The 17,105-nt window shown below is 39.6% G+C and overlaps 1 protein-coding gene and 1 pseudogene across 1 annotated transcript in view; both read left to right on the forward strand.

Annotated features, from left to right (window-relative positions):
* LOC150108517 (receptor-type tyrosine-protein phosphatase mu-like) overlaps window positions 1-17,105 on the forward strand; it is a 1,155,664-nt gene that overhangs the window by 765,135 nt on the left and 373,424 nt on the right. The window lies entirely within an intron of this gene.
* LOC150108519 (5S ribosomal RNA) lies at window positions 7,082-7,199 on the forward strand (annotated as a pseudogene).

Genomic DNA, 17,105 nt, shown 5'->3' on the forward strand with positions numbered 1-17,105 from the left:
CTAGGATCCGAATAGTAAAACAAATAGGGGTTAAATGGATGAATAACACCATTAAACTTGAGCTGCAAAAAAAAAAGAAACAACTGTGGAGGGAATTTAAACGGTGTAAAGTGCAGGCCAGAAGGGTAACGAGTGTGGTAAAAAAAGCAAAAGCGGATTATGAAAGGAAATTACCTATGCAAGCAAAAGAGAATCCCAAACAGTTCTTTCAATATGCTGCAAGCAAGAAAAAACTGTATACGGCAAAATGATTTTAAGGAATGACAATGGTAACGAGGTCACTGAATCAGTCGATATAGTGGAGTTACTGAGCACGCACATTGCAAAAGTATATCATCCAGGTGGTGACATTGAAGAAATGAAGGAACCATTAGTTTATACAGGAATTGTGATAAATGAAGTGGAGGTGAATAGTCTATTACAGAACCTTAATGTGAATACATCTGTGGGATTGGATGGTATACCGGCTTGGGTCTTGCGTGAAGCGGCTAAGGAATTATCAGTGCCCTTGACCATGTTGTTTAATCTGAGTCTTGGGTCTGGTTTAGTCCTGAAGGTGTGGAAAGAGGGGGAAAATAGTTTCACTGCATAAAGGAGGATTCAAGACTACGTTTGCAAATTACCGACTGATGAGCATATCAGGAGTTGTTTTCAAGGTCTTGGAGAAAGTAGTCAAGGGAAAAATACAGGATTGATGAAAATGAGATACTGTTCAGGGGACAGCATGGCTTTGTGAAGGGTAGATCATGCTTCAGTAACTTGCTCAAGTTTTATAACAAGGTGACGGCTGAACTGGATAAGGGTAATGGGTTTACAGTGATACTGCTGGACCTGGCAAAGGCGTTTGACAGGATACCACATGGGATTCTAATCCATAAACTACAACATATGGGAATGGATATAGGGTTGCTGAGATGGATAGGTGGGTGGTTGATGGAGAGATATCAAAGAGTAGTTTATTCAGGAGTAGAGTCCAAAAGACAGCCTGTGACTAGTGGTGTGCCGTAGGGTTCTGTTCTTGGACCACTGCTGTTTAATCTGTTCATTAACGATATAGGGAAGGATCTAAGTGGAACAGTTCATTTGTTCACCTATGATGCAAAGTTGGGTAGGGCCATAGTGAATGCAGAAGATGTCAAAAGCTTGCAAGATGACTTGGATAGATTGGAGTTCTGGGCTAAGGAGAATGGATGTCAATTTAATGTGACAAAATGTAAGGTTATGGATTTTGGGGTGAATAGATTAGCAGCAGTATACCACATTGGCGGAACTGTATTCCAGGAGATTGATGTGGCCAGGGACTTCGGAGTGTTGGTGGATAGGGAGATGAAGTTTAGGGGGCACATTGCAAAAGTAGTTAAATCAGCTCATCAACTCACTTGGTTGTTGAAAAATACCTTGACGACCAGAGACAAGCAAGTCTCTGCTTGTCAAGGTATTTATGTACCTTGTCGAGCAGAGACTTAATTTTTATATAATTAAATACCTCATCAAGGTATTTATGTACCGAGCCTTGATAAGACCTCGTCTCGACTACTGTGTCCAATTTGGTCATCTCGGTTCCTTCTTGATGGGGAGGAGGTGGAGAGGATCCAGAGGTGAGTGACTAAGATGATAGCAGGTCTATGGAATGAACCATATGAGAACAGGTTGAAGATTTGTGGGTTGCAGAAACTAGTTGATAGGCGGAATAGGAGAGATATTATTGAGACATTCAAATTGCTAAAGGGATTCTATAGGATTAATTCAGAGGATATTTTTGAGATCAGGCCTGGTGGTGGGAGAGCTAGGGGACACCTATAGAAACTGGGCAAGAGCGTGGTTAGTAGGGGTGTTAGAGCTGGGTTCTTTACTTTTAGAGTGGTAAATGAGTGGAATAAGCTGCCAGAGTCTGTTGTGGGTGCTGTGACGGTGAGCGAGTTCAAGGCAAGGTACGATAGATACTGTGAGAATGTCGTACAGTTGTGTGGACATGATGTTTAGGGCCTCCCTCAATGAGTCTAAGGACTCCCTGGAATTGCCCAAAAAAATAATAAGAATAATAATAATAATAAAGTCACATTCACAAGATTGAAAGACCTTTATGAATTGCTCATTACGTATCTCCACCACACATTCTACAACAGCTGTCTTTATATCATTTTCTGCTATCAATTTCATCCTCCCATAATCATTCTTTCTTTTTCTGGCTGCATATCGAAAGAACTCCTTAGGATTCTTTTTGGCTTCATTAGCTAACTGCTGTTCATACCTCTCTTTAGCTACCCTCACCAACCAAGTCACCCTCCTTGCCTGGTCTTTGTAAACCTCGTGGAATTGGTTATTTCCACTTCTCTTATGCTGCCTCCACAATGCCCTCTTTTTCTGTATTGCATGGTTAATCTCTTTATTCATCCATCTCACACCTACCTTATTTAACCTTCTCACCCTTGGAATACACTTAGACATTGCATCTACTAGATAGTTTTTGAAAATCCCCCAGGCTGCATTGATCTCTTTTCCAGCTAACTCCTCATTCCATGCTTCACGTGCAAGCTGTGTCCTAAGCTCTTCATAATCACCCCCCTTGTAGTTCCACATATACCCTTTTCTCACTGAGCTCCTCACACTGCTGACAACCACTCACGTAATCATCTAATGTTCACTCTCACCAATTGGTGGATGATTTGACACCAAATTTATAATTATATCCTCTGATGAGATGACCAAATCGAAGACCCTCAATCCTCGCGTGCCCTCTGTTACTTACTGTCTGAAGTAGTTATCCCTCAAAAACTCAAGAAACTCATTTTCTTTACTTCGAGTTGCTATCTCATCATTCCAGTCTGTATTGCCAAAATTAAAATCACCCATAATGATCAGCCTTTTCTTCTTATTTGCTTGGCTAATTTGATTATACATTTCATTATCACCACCATCCACATTACCTGGTCTATAACAACATCCAACCAAGTATTTGATTCCATTCACCTCTATCTCACACCATACTGCCTCAAAACCACTGGCACTATTTCCCTCTTGCATCTCTACTTTGTATGGATATAACTGTTTCTCTATCATCAATAGCACTCCCCCTCCCTTTTTACTCCTTCTGTCCTCACGAAACACATCATACCCGTCCATCTCTATTCCTGTCAGGATGTCGTCCTCTTCCAACAATGTCTCACTTATTCCAACAACATTTGGGTGAACAGACGCAATTAATGCAACCATTTCATCTGTCTTGTTTCTCATACTTCTAGCATTTGTATACAAACACAACAGCTCATTTCTGTATCTATAGCTAGTTCCACTGATACCACTCACTCGATGTGATCTCTCCATGCTCTACTGCAGCCATTTCCCTTTCTGTTTATTCATTTTAAAACCCTTTTCAATTCCTACTGTTTTCCTCTTGATCCCAGGTCATCCCATTTCTTTCCTGTCTACACATGCTCTCTCCTCCTCTTGGAGCATTCACCTTTCTCACGCTGTGTACCCCCTGTCCACCCTGAGCCTCCCCGTTTTCCCTGGTCCTCTTGCACACCCATTCTCTCATTTTCTATACTCATACCACTGACTTCTTCATTCATGAGCACCTCTTCAATCTCTCCTGTCTTACTCTCCTGCTTTTCCTCATCCCTTCCCCCTTATCTGATTCATTCTCTCTTACTACACTCAGTTCTCTACCTTACAGCAGCAGTCTCCTCAGACGACTCACACTATAACCACTCAAATGCAGTCCATCTATCCCATTCAGTTCACTTGTTCCTTCAAACTCATTCCACACATTAACAAACTATACTCCCATCTCCTCACACATTTCAGCCAGCATATCATTCTTAGTGTCCACTTGCTGTCCACCTCATCTCACTAGAATAAATAAATTATTCAATTTATTTAGCGAATCCTTGCAATGTGCACTGAACATCTTTAAGAGTACAGTATCATCTGTTTGAAATGAAGTGCTAAATTTAAAAAAAGATTTTCAATTTTAACTTGGTTATAATTTAAACTTAACTTCTTCAGAAATTATATTCTTGTTTAAATCTTTATCCAAGTCTTGTAAACAAAGGTTTTGCATGAGGTATCTTCACAACTGAGCTACTTGCATATTAAAAGGCTAATGACTTCATATCAGTTATCTTAGTATTCCATAATGCAAAGTACATCACATCCCTTTGGGACATGTGTAATGCTCTGCATTATTGAAAGAGCCATTACCCAGACTGGTTTTGATCTTTATCGAGGTCTCATCATTTGGAGTCAAACCCATATGAGATATCAAGATTGAATAAATGCAGAAGTTTTATATACAGGGTGTTCGGGATAAATTTGACAGTTTCATAAGGAAAAAGAAAATCTTCTTTGTATCTATTAAATTTAATGAATTGACAAAAAAACATTACGGGCAGAGTTAATTACAATACTATCAACAAGATTTACTCAAAATAACCACCATTAGCATCGATCACAGCTTCAATTCTGCTTCGGAACCTCGAACAAGCTGATGCTACAGTCTCCCTGGGAAGGGCCGCAAAAACTGTTTTAATTTTATCCATTAACTGGGCTTTTGTATTACTGGAAGTGCGATTGGTGTCTTTTTCAACTGCGCCCCATACAAAATAATCCATGGGGTTAAGGTCTGGGGAGTTTGGAGGCCAAACATTTGGACTGGTGAAGTCCTAGAAATTTTCAGACAACCATTTTTGACTTTTCCCAGAGGTGTGGCAAGGGGCCGAATCCTGCTGCCATACATACGGCCTACCATTGGCTACCCTTGTTATCCAGGGCTTGACTACAGTTAGCAACTCCACGAACAAAGCCCGAATTCCAATGCCAGGGTTCTTCAACACCTGTTCCTGCAGATTTGCGAGGAATTCTGCTGTACGAACGCAATCAGATCGTCTGCTAGGGATCTTTCTTCTTGCTACATCCTCGTAGTCACCATTGCAAGTCTCTAGTTCATGCCTGATTGTTTTTACTGTATTCAGGGAGCATTGGGCAGCAGTCGTAATATCCTTATTTTGATGGCGGGCACGAATCATCATGATACAAGTTATTCTCTTCCATGATTCAGGTGGGTTCCAGCTATCCATCCTTTCTGACATCTTGTATATGAATGAAGAAGGGTCCAAACTTTTAAATGAAGAGAAGTGTGTGTTAATACATGTAACTTACGGAAAAATATAATTAATTATAAATATGTCAAATTTATCCCGAACACCCTGTATATATAACTTCTGGAAAAATATATATTAAGATGATATTATCCGGCAAAAGGATAATTATTGTGACTTTTGTGATCTTTGACCGCACTATACTTTCAGAATAATTATTGACTTTTGTAATCCTTTTCCACACTATACTTTCATGATAATTACTGATTTTTGTGAGCTTCTCCTACACTATATTTTCAGTGGAGGTTTTGCTTCCTCCTCTCTCACATTGCAAGCCTTGAGTATAATATTTATGGTTATGCAAATTTTAGCAGTTATTTAGGTGTCATTTTGAGTTTTTGATATGCATATTATACTTGACAAGAAATTATATTCTTGATTTAATACTTTACCCAAACATAAGTAAATAAAGATTGCATGTGAAGCCAACTTATTATCTAGAGCCAACCAATTTTCTGTATTATCCACAGCTTTTCCTTTCAAAGAAAATTTAAAACTTCAAAGACTTTATTTGAAAGATATGCATCCTGATTGTCTCTCTTCTCTGACCTTTTTATGTAGTCATAATAGAAAATGTATACTAGTCGAAAAGTATGTGTTCATGAAACAGAGGGCTGCCATATTTCTGTAATTTTATTTCTTTGCTCTGTCATCGTAGCTAATGTTTTGAAGTCTGATGTTGTCTTAGTTATCTACCTTTTCAATATTTTAAAAGTTTCCTCGTCCTCTTCAAATCCTTGTGACCGCATCTGAGTGCAAATGTGATCACAGCTTTGTTTGATGAACCTGCTATATTTTTATCCCTTCTGGTCACTGTTTTTCTGTGTCTCCTGAACTTTGACTCTCTGCTGGCTGTCATTTCCAGATCTTGTGTTTCCTTCAGAATAGTCCTATCAGTTGGATACACAGCCTTCATCGGAATCCGAGATTTTAAAAATCATACAATTAGTTCTATTAAACTGGCATTGCCACTCAGTAGTACAGCTGCTTTCCAGTATATTCAGAGATATCAGAATAATCATATACATTTCTAATAACTTTCCTCAGCTTCATACCATCAGAAAATAACTGTATATTCTCCTGCAGTCCATGCACAATATCATTTTAATGGTAATGATTGAACAGTAATTATCTTAGTACTGAGCCTTGTAAAATCCTTAATGTTACGAATGTTGTGTTAATCTGATAGAACAGAACCCTTGCAAATGCAAGAATGATTGTACATTGCACCCTTTAATTTGATAAGAACTGAATTTGATTCTTGTCATGACGAGAGGATTCTTTATATGGGCTGTTTCAGTTGAGGATGAGTTAGCTGATCTTATACAGAGGTAGAAGGATTTTTTTCTCCCAGGAAAACACAAGTTTTTCATCCCACATACATTGAAATCCCACAGGAACACACACACAATTTACAGACAACATATACTAGTGGTGGTTGGCGATAAAAATGTGCTGTGTTGATGGTAGTAGTGTTGTAATGTGTGAGGATTAAGTAAGGAAGATGGCAAGTTATATTGTGCCCTCCCACAACGAATCCTTGGAACCCTTGGTGATGTCATGTAACAATAGTAATATATTATAATAAGACTGTTAAATAGAAGCAAAATTATCAGCTGTTTTTTGACTGTTTTCAGTAAATTTTTGATGAGTCAAACAAAACTGAATAACAGTTAAGAAAATTTTTTTAAAAGTGATGCTTGATTGTTAAAATAGAAGAAGAAAGTTCGATCATTATTACTATTAGATTCTAATGTTAATAATGATCGAACTTTTCTGGATAATTTTGTTGATAAAAAATAATAATTACTCATGAGTGAGGACTACTTAGTAACATTATTGCAAAACTAAAAAAGTTCACAATATACATTCTTAAGCTTCTGAGAAATGCTTGCAACTTTACTTCACTGAATAACAAAACTGTCAGTGGCCAGATCGGTTTGAAAGCACCAATTCTCGTCTGATCACTTAAGTTAACCAAACCTGAGTCCAGTTAGTACTTGGGAGGTGCCCACCTGGGAACCCTGAGTGCTGCTGAGTGCATTAATTATTTGGGAATGGAATTTCTAGAATTCTTGAGGGACAAATATCTTAGGCAACATGTAATAGAGAGAGCAAAAGGTTCAAGAGTTTTAGATTTGGTCATCAGAAGAGTTAATAATAACTGAGATTACATCTCTCCCACCAGTTGGAGAGAATGACCATGTGGTTTTGACTTGGAAGATGAGCAGACATACTGGAGTCGGGACATATATGACGGGAACATATGTGGAATTATAAGGCAGGTGATTATAATAGTCTTAGACATTAACTTCGGGAAGTTTCATGGAAGGAGGAATTGGAAGGCCGTGATATCATTAGTGCTTGGGAAATTGTGAAGAAATATTTGTTAGCAGTGATAGTAAGCTGTATTCCACAAGTGAAGAAGAGGACACAATTTCGTGTAAAGTGGATAACAAACAATATTAAACAGGAACTGCATATGAAAAGGAGGCTATGGAAGAGATATAAGGAGATAGGTGAAGAGCAGATGCATGAAGAATATAAGACACAGGCCAGGAGAGGGACTAGTATGGTAAGGAAGGTGAAACTGGAATATGAGAAGAGATTGCCCCTAAGATCCAAAGAAAATCCTACAGAATTTTTTTTCCTATGTGGCCAGTAGCTGGAGAAATGATTGTGGAAGAATGACATTGTGAGATAAAAATAGAAATAGAGCGACTGATGTAGAGAGTACATAGTGGAATTGTTTAATGAATGCTTTATTGGAGTATTTCATCCTGGAGGAGTAAATTTTAATACTAGAGGGATGGGGCAGGTTCGAGGTTTAGAGGTGCAGGAGGAGAGCATGTTCCAAATACTGAGTACTCTGGATGTCAGTAATGCTGTGGGACTGGATGGTATTTCACCATGAGTTTTATTAGAATATGCTAAGGAACTGACCACTCCTTTGACCTGGCTTTTCAGTTTAAGTCTGGCTACAGGAAAGGTGCCCAGGGAATGGAAGAAAGGTAAGATAGTGCCATTGCATAAGGGCAGTAGCAGACCGGAAGTGTCTAATTATAGGCCAGTTTTATATGTCATCAGTAGTTGTTAAGATCTTGGAGAAATTAGTTCGGGACCGTATACAACATTGGGAAGATGAGGGTAATGTTATCTGTGAGAGTCAACATGGATTTGTGAGGGGGGGGCGCTCTTGTTTTAGTAATATGCTAGCCTTTTATAATAAAGTTAAAATAGCAGTAGATGAGGGAAAGGCATATACTGTCATTTTCTTGGTTTTAGCGAAGGCATTTGACAGGGTGCCATATGATAAGCTGATATTTAAGTTGCAGCACATGGGTTTGGATTTCAGGTTAGTCAACTGGATTCTGGATCGGCTGTCCGATAGGTATCAGAGACTTGTATGGTCGGGTAGTTTCAAGGAGGCAGAGGGTTACAAGTCGGATCCCACAGGGCTCAGTACTGGGACCTATAGTGTTTAACCTTTATATAAATGACATTGTCAGTGGATTGCAGATTGCTATTCAGTTGTTTGCAGATGATGTGAAGCTGGGAAAGGTTATTAATAATAGTGCAGAAGTGGTAGCCCTGCAAGAATATTTAAATAAGCTAGACAGATGGGCAAATGAATGGGGATGTCGGTTTAATGCAGTAAAATGTAAGGTCTTGAGGTTTGGAACACATCGATGGGAGGCTGCATACTCGATTGGAGGAGCTGTACTGGAGAAGTAGTTAGATAAGAGCTCTAGGGTTAATGATTGATAGAAACCTGAAATTCAAGGGACATATTGCAAAGGTGGTGAAGGTAACACAGAGGATTGCTACAATAATGAGAGATAAAAGAGTTATCATTCCATTGTAAAGAGCCTGATAAGACCACACTTAGACTATTGTTCTCAGATTTGGTTCCCAGGATTTGAAGTGGATAAATTAACTGTAGAAAGGGTACAAAGATAACAAAGACAGTTTCTGGACTGTACAATGTTAGTCATGAGGATCGGCTGAGGGAATGTGGACTGCAGAGTTTTGTGGATTGAAGAAGGAGAGATGATGTTATTGAGACTTTTAAACTGTTGAGAAGTGGTTATACGGTTGATACTGGGGAATTCTTTTGCGTGGTTGAACAGCGGGAAGGAGTGATGACAAGAGGCTATCCCTGGAAGTTACGAAAGGAAATGGTGAGCAAGAGGGTGAGGAGTGGTTTCTTTGCATGGAGGGTGGTTGAACTGTGGAATGCATTGCCGGATAGAGTGGTGAGAGCGAGAACGGTCAATGAGTTTAAGGAGTGGTATGATAGACTTTGTGTTTCCTAGGAGGGACCTCCCATGATGAGTCTTGATAGACTTGTGTTTTCTAGGAAGGACCTCCCGTGATGAGTCTTTTGACTCCTTGGGGGCCTAAATAATAATAATAATAAAAATAATAATAACTCTAAGATAAAATATTAATTTCACACTACTCTACTAGTTTCCTGTACGCTCATGTACACTTCTTCAGGAGAGTTGGTTAGATACCAGTTAAACAAGAGACCATTATAGTATCAAAGTCGAAATGGAATGAAATAATTTTTGAAAATTGCTTTAACAATAGCTAATCTCTCTGGATCATCCTGTTTATCCTCCATAACATATGCCACATGAAAAACAGTACTACTTTACAAGCATGGTTCTTGGACAGAAGTCTCCAACTATAAACCAGTCTGTATAAATGCAGTTGGAGTCAAGGCATTGGAGAGATTAGTAAAAAATAGAATACAGGATTGGGTTGATGGACATAGCATTCTTTATGATGGTTGGCATAGATTTGTAAAGGGTAGGTCCTGTTTTAGCAATTTACTTGCATTTTATGATAAGGCCACAAGTGTATTAGATAAGGGAGAATCATATACAGAATAGATTACCACATGATTGTTCCAGGGAATTGGCAGTAGCATTGGCATGCCTGTTTAATAAGTCTTGTAACAGCATAGGTTACAAGGGAGTAGAAGGAGGGCAAGATTGTTCTACTGCATAAAGGTCGTGATAAGGCTGTAGCTTCAAATTATAGGCTAATCAGTATATTTAGAGTTGTGGTGAAGGGTACTGGAGAGAGAGAGAGAGAGAGAGAGAGAGAATGGTGAGAAGTAGGATACAGAAATGGGTTGATAACTGCAGTATTCTCTATGTCAGCATAAGTTTGTTAAAGGGAGATCATATTTCACTAACTTACTTATGCACTAAATAATGTGACAAATAACTTGGACACGGAGAGATGCATATACAGTGGTGAACTTGGATTTTGAAAAAGCTTTTGATAGACTACCACACGACAAGCCGGTAAATAAATTGAAACAGATGGGACTGGATAACAGACTTCTGAGCTGGATCAGTGATTGGATGTCAGATAGATATCAGAAAGTTGTATATGGGGGGTGTGGAATCACGAAAGAGAAAGGTTACTACTGGTGTACTGCAGGGATCATTTTTGGCACTGCTGTTGTTCAATTTGTATGTTAATGATATTGGGATGGGTTTAACTAGAAATATGCAGCGGTTTGCAGATGATGCAAAATTGGGGAGAGGAGAGCAATGCAAAGTCAAGTGGATGTTATGGCCTTACACGAGGACTTGAATAGATTGCATGAATGGGCATGTAAGGAACTGTCAGTTCAGTGTCACAAAGTGTAAGGTTTGAGATTTGGTAAGTAACGATGGAATAATGCCATTTAAAGTAATGGACAAGGTAGAGTTTGGAGTATGTAAAAATCTTGGGACCTGCATATTAAAATCTATGTTTATGTGCTTGTTGTTGAAGTATTTTAAAAATTTTATCTGCTCCTAGTGTTTAGGCTTATACATTGATTTTCCAGCATCGTGTATAATTTAAGGAAATTAATGTGGTATTTGTTAATAAATAAAATTATTTACTTATTATCTTATAATTTACTGATGTCAAATCAGCATCATCAGTCGTTAATACACTTTTATTAGACATGTGGTCCACGCGGTTAGCCTAGTGGCTGTGCGCTTCGCAGCCATATGACTGGGGGAGGAGTGTCCCAGGTTCGATTTCCATCGAAGACGTGAGGAATTTGAGGATCTTCCTCAGCCATAGCCAAGTTAGCCGGTCTTGGGCACGGGCAGTAGGGTTTTTTTCCCCACCAGTTTATCTGGCGTTTTTTCCGCAAGCAGGCAAACCAGCCCAGTGAACACACACGGATCTACAGCCATAAATATCCCCCCCCCCCCAATGAGAGGGCTCAACTCACCCCAATGGGGATGGGGGAGAAAGAGGGAGGAAACTCCATACGTATAAATAAATAAATTAGACATGTGCATGCAGGCACACATTGTAACAAAGATGATTCGATGCATTTAATCTACTATGCAGTGGATATAAGGATGGATTATAGCACATGTGTATTCTTGATTATTTATTGATTATCTTGGTGTATGTGTGCATGTGTGTAGAGAGCGTTAAGAGATCATGCCGATCATTTTTTACCCGTGTCCATTTTGAGATTTGGTGTATGCTGAGATATTTAAGTTCCTGATTCCTTCCTCTTCTTTACATTGCTAGAGATGCTGTATGTGCTCTCTCTCTCTCTCTCTCTCTCTCTCTCTCTCTCTCAGCATTTTAAATAATCCTATTTTATGTTGAGAGGTGGTTAGCTGGGACATGGAGATATCTTTCAATGAGAATAGGTTTTCAGTATGTCACAGAGCTGAGTTTGTTCTCTTTGGAGATCTCTACAAGTATATCCAGAAATGGCAGAGTACTTTGTTTTCAAGTTCAAAATGAGACATATGTGAAGATATAGGCTGTTCAGGTAGTTTATGAATTCTTTTAGTTATTCCATTGAACCTGGCAAGATAATGAATATATTATCCATATAATGTAACAAAATTTTGGGTATATATTGGTAGGATACTTCCATCATAAACTTTTTTTTTTGCGATAGATAAAAAAAGGACTTTGAGACTTATTGTAGGTTCTAGAGATTCACTGACTTCCAGCCTCTCATAGCTACTAGCTGAAACGGATGTCACAGCAAGGTGACATCCACACATACAAATAACAGAGTCCTTTAGTCCATTGCTGGCCTCATTGGCTGAATGGTTAGCATATCTGCTCTCTAGGAAAAAGTCTGTGGGTTTGAATCCTGCATAGGCGTGGATGTTTGTGATTGTTTGGAAAATACTAGTGGTGGTGGTGGGCAGTAGATGCTGTTGGTGTAGTTGCAGTTCATTGTTGGTGGATTGAGTGGTGAAGATGGAGAGTTGTAGAGTAGGTGTCTCCTCTCGATGAGTCTATGGACTCCCTATAGGTGTCATGTAATAATAATAATAGTAATAATAATAATTTATTTAAAAAAATAATAATAATAAAAAACAAAACTCTTCACATTAGAGAAAGTTGTTGGAAGTTTTTCCACTTGGTTATATCCTTTATCCAAGTGTAAGCAAACAAAGTTTGTGCCTGAAGTATTTTCAGGACTGGGGCAACTCATATATAGAAGCTAATGACTTGACATCACTTGCCTGAGTATCCCATAATGCAAAGCACATATCCTTGCAGACATGTATAATGCTATCCATTATGGGAAGGGTCACTACCCAGACCAGTTTCGACTATAATATCACCTCTGGGTCTGGCTCCCACTGATGAGACCTCAATAAAGATTGAAACAGGTCTGGGTAAGCCTTCCCATAATGCATAACATTATGCACTCATGAGCAGTTGAATTAGCGATACCTGCCATGTTGTCGAAATGATGCTGTGGTCACCCTGATGAATGGAATAGTGCCACATGTGATGGGGATGTCGTACTGACCGTCTGAGTAATAGTCGAGTACAGAATGGGGAAGACTCGAGATCTGAGTGAATTCGATCATGGCCAGATAGTCAAAGCCAGACATATGGAGCACTCCATCTCCGAAGTCGTGCAGGCACTGGGCTTTTCATGGGCCACTGTGTCAAGAGTGTGCCGTGAATACATGGAATCGGGTAAAACCACAGCCGCCAGGGAAAACTGCCATGGTGTACGTGTCAATGATAGGGGACACCGTCGGCTAGCTCAGATGGTAACAACGGATAGACAGGCCACAGTACTGCAGATTACTCGGCAATTCAATGCTGGACAATAATGACGTGTGAGCAGCCACACTATGCAGAACCATCTCCTCGCTATGGGGTACAGAAGCCACCGCCCGACTAGGGTACCTCTGCTCACCGCACGTCACAAGGCACAACGATTAGCACGGGTGCAGGAACACTGCCTTTGGACCCTCGATGCATGGAAAAAGGTCACCTGGACTGATGAGTATACACCGATGGCAGTACGAGTGCATCGCCAAGCACATGAAACGATGGATCCCTCATGCCAGCAGGGTACAGTTTATGTCGGTCGCGGTGATGGTATCCTCATATGGGGACTGTTTATGTGGAATGAAATGCCCCCCCCCCCCCGGTACATCTACCATCGTCCCTCACTGGCGAATGATACAGGGACCTGCTGTCAAATCACGTGCACCCATTTCTGCACCTACAGCACCCTGCAGGAGGTGCTGTAGGTGCAGAAATAAGGATGCTTGGCTGGCCCCTGAGGTCCCCTGACCTCAGTCCTATTGAACACATCTGGGATGCTGTCGAGAGAGAGATATACACGCCCTGGACCCTGCTCTGACCAATCTCTGTGCATTGTGGGAGGCTGTGCAGCGGTCATGGATCAGTTTGGCTCCCCAACGCTTCCGGTGCCTTGTGGAGTCCAAGCCACGCCACATCGCCACCATCATCAAGGCGAAAGGGGAGTGCTGCCCACTACTAGGCGGGTATCTCTAATTCAACTGCTCATGAGTGTACATGTCTGCAAAGATATGTGCTTTGCATTATGGGATACTATGGCAAGCAATGTGAAGTCATTAGCTTCTATGTACGAGTTGCCCCAGTCCCTGAAAATACTTCATGTGCAAACTTTGTTTGCTTACACTTATATAAAGGATTAAACCAAGTATATAATTTCTTGGTATCTTTAATTTATAAAACTCTTTGCAGTTCAGAATAAAGAATCAGTGATATCCATCAAACTTTCTACAAAGCATAGATATCAAAATTTGTGTATAAATGTCCTCAGAGAGGAAACTTTAGAACTGCTTCAAAATCTTGTTACACTGGACACCATCCAACTGTTCAAGCACTTCCTAAAAAACATGTTCTTCCAGTTTCAGAAAAAATAATTTAAACAAAAATTTCAGGGGCTAGGGGGATAAGCCTTAGGAAACTGCCATCATAATCTCAAAATTGGTTATGTGGATAATATCATGCCAGATTCAGTGGAATAATTAAAAGAATTCACAGACTACCTTGAACAGTCTACATTGATGCAGATATTTCATTTTTGAATTTAAAAACAACAGGACTCTGGTATATTTGGACACATTGGAAGACAACCTGAGCTTAAAACTCCTGCACAAGAAATAGATATAATTGAAGCATGAAGGAGAGAGAGACCATTTGACATCTCTAGAAATACAGAGAAGAATATAGGTATAAAATGACTAAAGCTCTTGCAACTTCCCTCCCCTTCCAGACAACAATTAATAAACAAGAATATACACACATGTAGTAACCCTTCTTTATTTCTTTATATTGATCGTATAACAGATGCAATTTCTGAAATAAATCTCTGAGATTTCAAGATCTTTATATCCTCCTAAACTATCCCATCCATCTCTTAAAATGCCAGTGGTCTATAAAATCCACTGTTCATGCGATACATTTTATGAAGCACAAACATAATATATACCTCATGAACATAATATAACAATCCCTGAAATGCATGTTGAAACCTGCTAAAGATGCATAAAAAGATAAAAAGACACAAATTAGGATTAGTTTTTCATACTACCAACCATCCTCTACTATGTCAGAAAGCAGAAATACTGTATATAGCCCTCTTTGTCAGAAAATTCATTTAAGCTACAGATATGCTATGCACACCTACTCAATGCATTAAGAAAACCAAGGCATCATCATCTTACATGAAGTTTCATCTGTTCATCAAGAATCTCATGCACATACCTAGGAAATTTTTTTGCTATGTGGCCAGTAAGAGAAGAAATGACTGTGGAAGTGATATTGTGGTATAAAAATGGAAATAGAGTGACTGATGCAGAGGATATAGTGGAATTGTTCAATGAACACTTTATTGGGGTATTTCATCCTAGAGGAATCAGTTTTAATGCCAGAGGGATAGGACAGGTTTGAGGTTTAGAGGTACAGGAGGAGAGTGTGTTTCAGATACTGAGTACTCTGGATGTCAGTAAAGGTTTGGGACTGGATGGTATTTCACCACGAGTTTTAAGAGAATGTGCTAGGGAACTGACAGTGCCTTTAATCTGGCTTTTCAATGAAAGTCTGGCTGCAGGAAAGGTGCCCAGGGAATGGAAGGAAGGAAGGTAAGATAGTGCCATTGCATAAGGGTGGTAACAGACTGAAAGTGTCTAATTATAGGCCAGTTTGTGTGTCATCAGTAATTGTTAAGATATTGGAGAAAGTAGTGAGGGACCGTATACAGCATTGGGCAGATGAGGGTAATGTTATCTGTGAGAGTCACCATGGATTTTTGAAAGGGCGCTCTTGTTTTAGCAATATGCTAGCCTTTTATAATAAAGTTACAAGAACATTAGATGAGTTAAAGGCATATACTGCAATTTTCTTAGACTTAGCAAAGGCATTTGACAGGGTGCCACATGATAAGCTGATATTTAAGTTGCAACACATGGGTCTGTATGTCAGATTGGTCAACTGGATTCAGGATTGGCTGTCTGATAGGTATCAGAGAGTTGTGTATGGTGGAGCAGTTTCAAGGAGGCAGAGGGTTACAAGTAGGGTCCCACAGGGCTCAGTACTAGAACCTATATTGTTTAACCTTTATATCAATCACATTGCCAGTGGATTGCAAGGGGATATTTGGTTGTTTGTGGATGATGCAAAGCTGGGAAGGATTATTAGTAATAGTGCAGATGTGGTAGCCCTGCAAGAGAATTTGAATAAGCTAGATAGATGGGCAAGTGAATAGGGTGTCAGTTTAATGCAGCAAAATGTAAGGTCTTGAGGTTTGGGAAACATCAACAGGATGCTGCATACTGTATGGAAGGAGTTATACTAGAGGAAGTAGGGGCTGACAAGACATCTGGGGTTGACAATTGATAGAAACCTGAAATTTAGGGGACATATGCAAAGGTGGTGAAGGTAACACAGAGGATTGTTGCAATTATGAGAAGGACACTGACCTGCAGAGATAAAAGAGTTATAATTCCGTTGTATAAGTCTCTGATCAGACCACACTTAGACTATTGTTCTCAGATTTGGTCCTCAGGATTTGAAGGGGATAAATTAACTGTGGAAAGGGTACAAAGACGGATCACAAAGATGGTTTCAGGACTGTGCAATTTTGGTTATGAGGATTGGCTGAGGGAATGTGGACTGCAGAGTTTAGTGGATAGAAGAAGGAGAGGTGGAATGATTGAGACTTTTAAACTATTGAGAGGTGGTTACAGGGTTGACACTGGGGAGTTCTTTTGCTTGGTTGAACAGCGGGAAAGAGTGATGACAAGAGGCCATCCCAGGAAGTTACGAAAGGAAACTGTGAGCAAGAGGGTGAGGAGTGGTTTCTTTCCATGGAGGGTGGTTGAACCATGGAATGCATTGCCTGATGGAGTGATGAGAACGAGAACAGTCAATGAGTTTAAGGAGTGGTATGATAAACTTTGTGTTTCTTAGGGCGGGGGTGAACCTCCCCTCGATGAGTCTTGATAGACTTTATGTCCTTAGAAAGACCTCCAACAACGAGTCTTTTGACTCCATGGAAGCATGAATAATAATAATAATAATAATAATAATAATAATAATCTTGGATATGATGCACATTATGTTTTAAAATGTGATAATTTCAGCTAGTGC

This window comes from Typopeltis vanoorti, chromosome 3 (genome assembly GCF_054136105.1).
Source record: "Typopeltis vanoorti isolate ZY-2024b chromosome 3, IOZ_Tvanoo_1.0, whole genome shotgun sequence".
Lineage (NCBI taxonomy): Eukaryota > Metazoa > Arthropoda > Arachnida > Uropygi > Thelyphonidae > Typopeltis > Typopeltis vanoorti.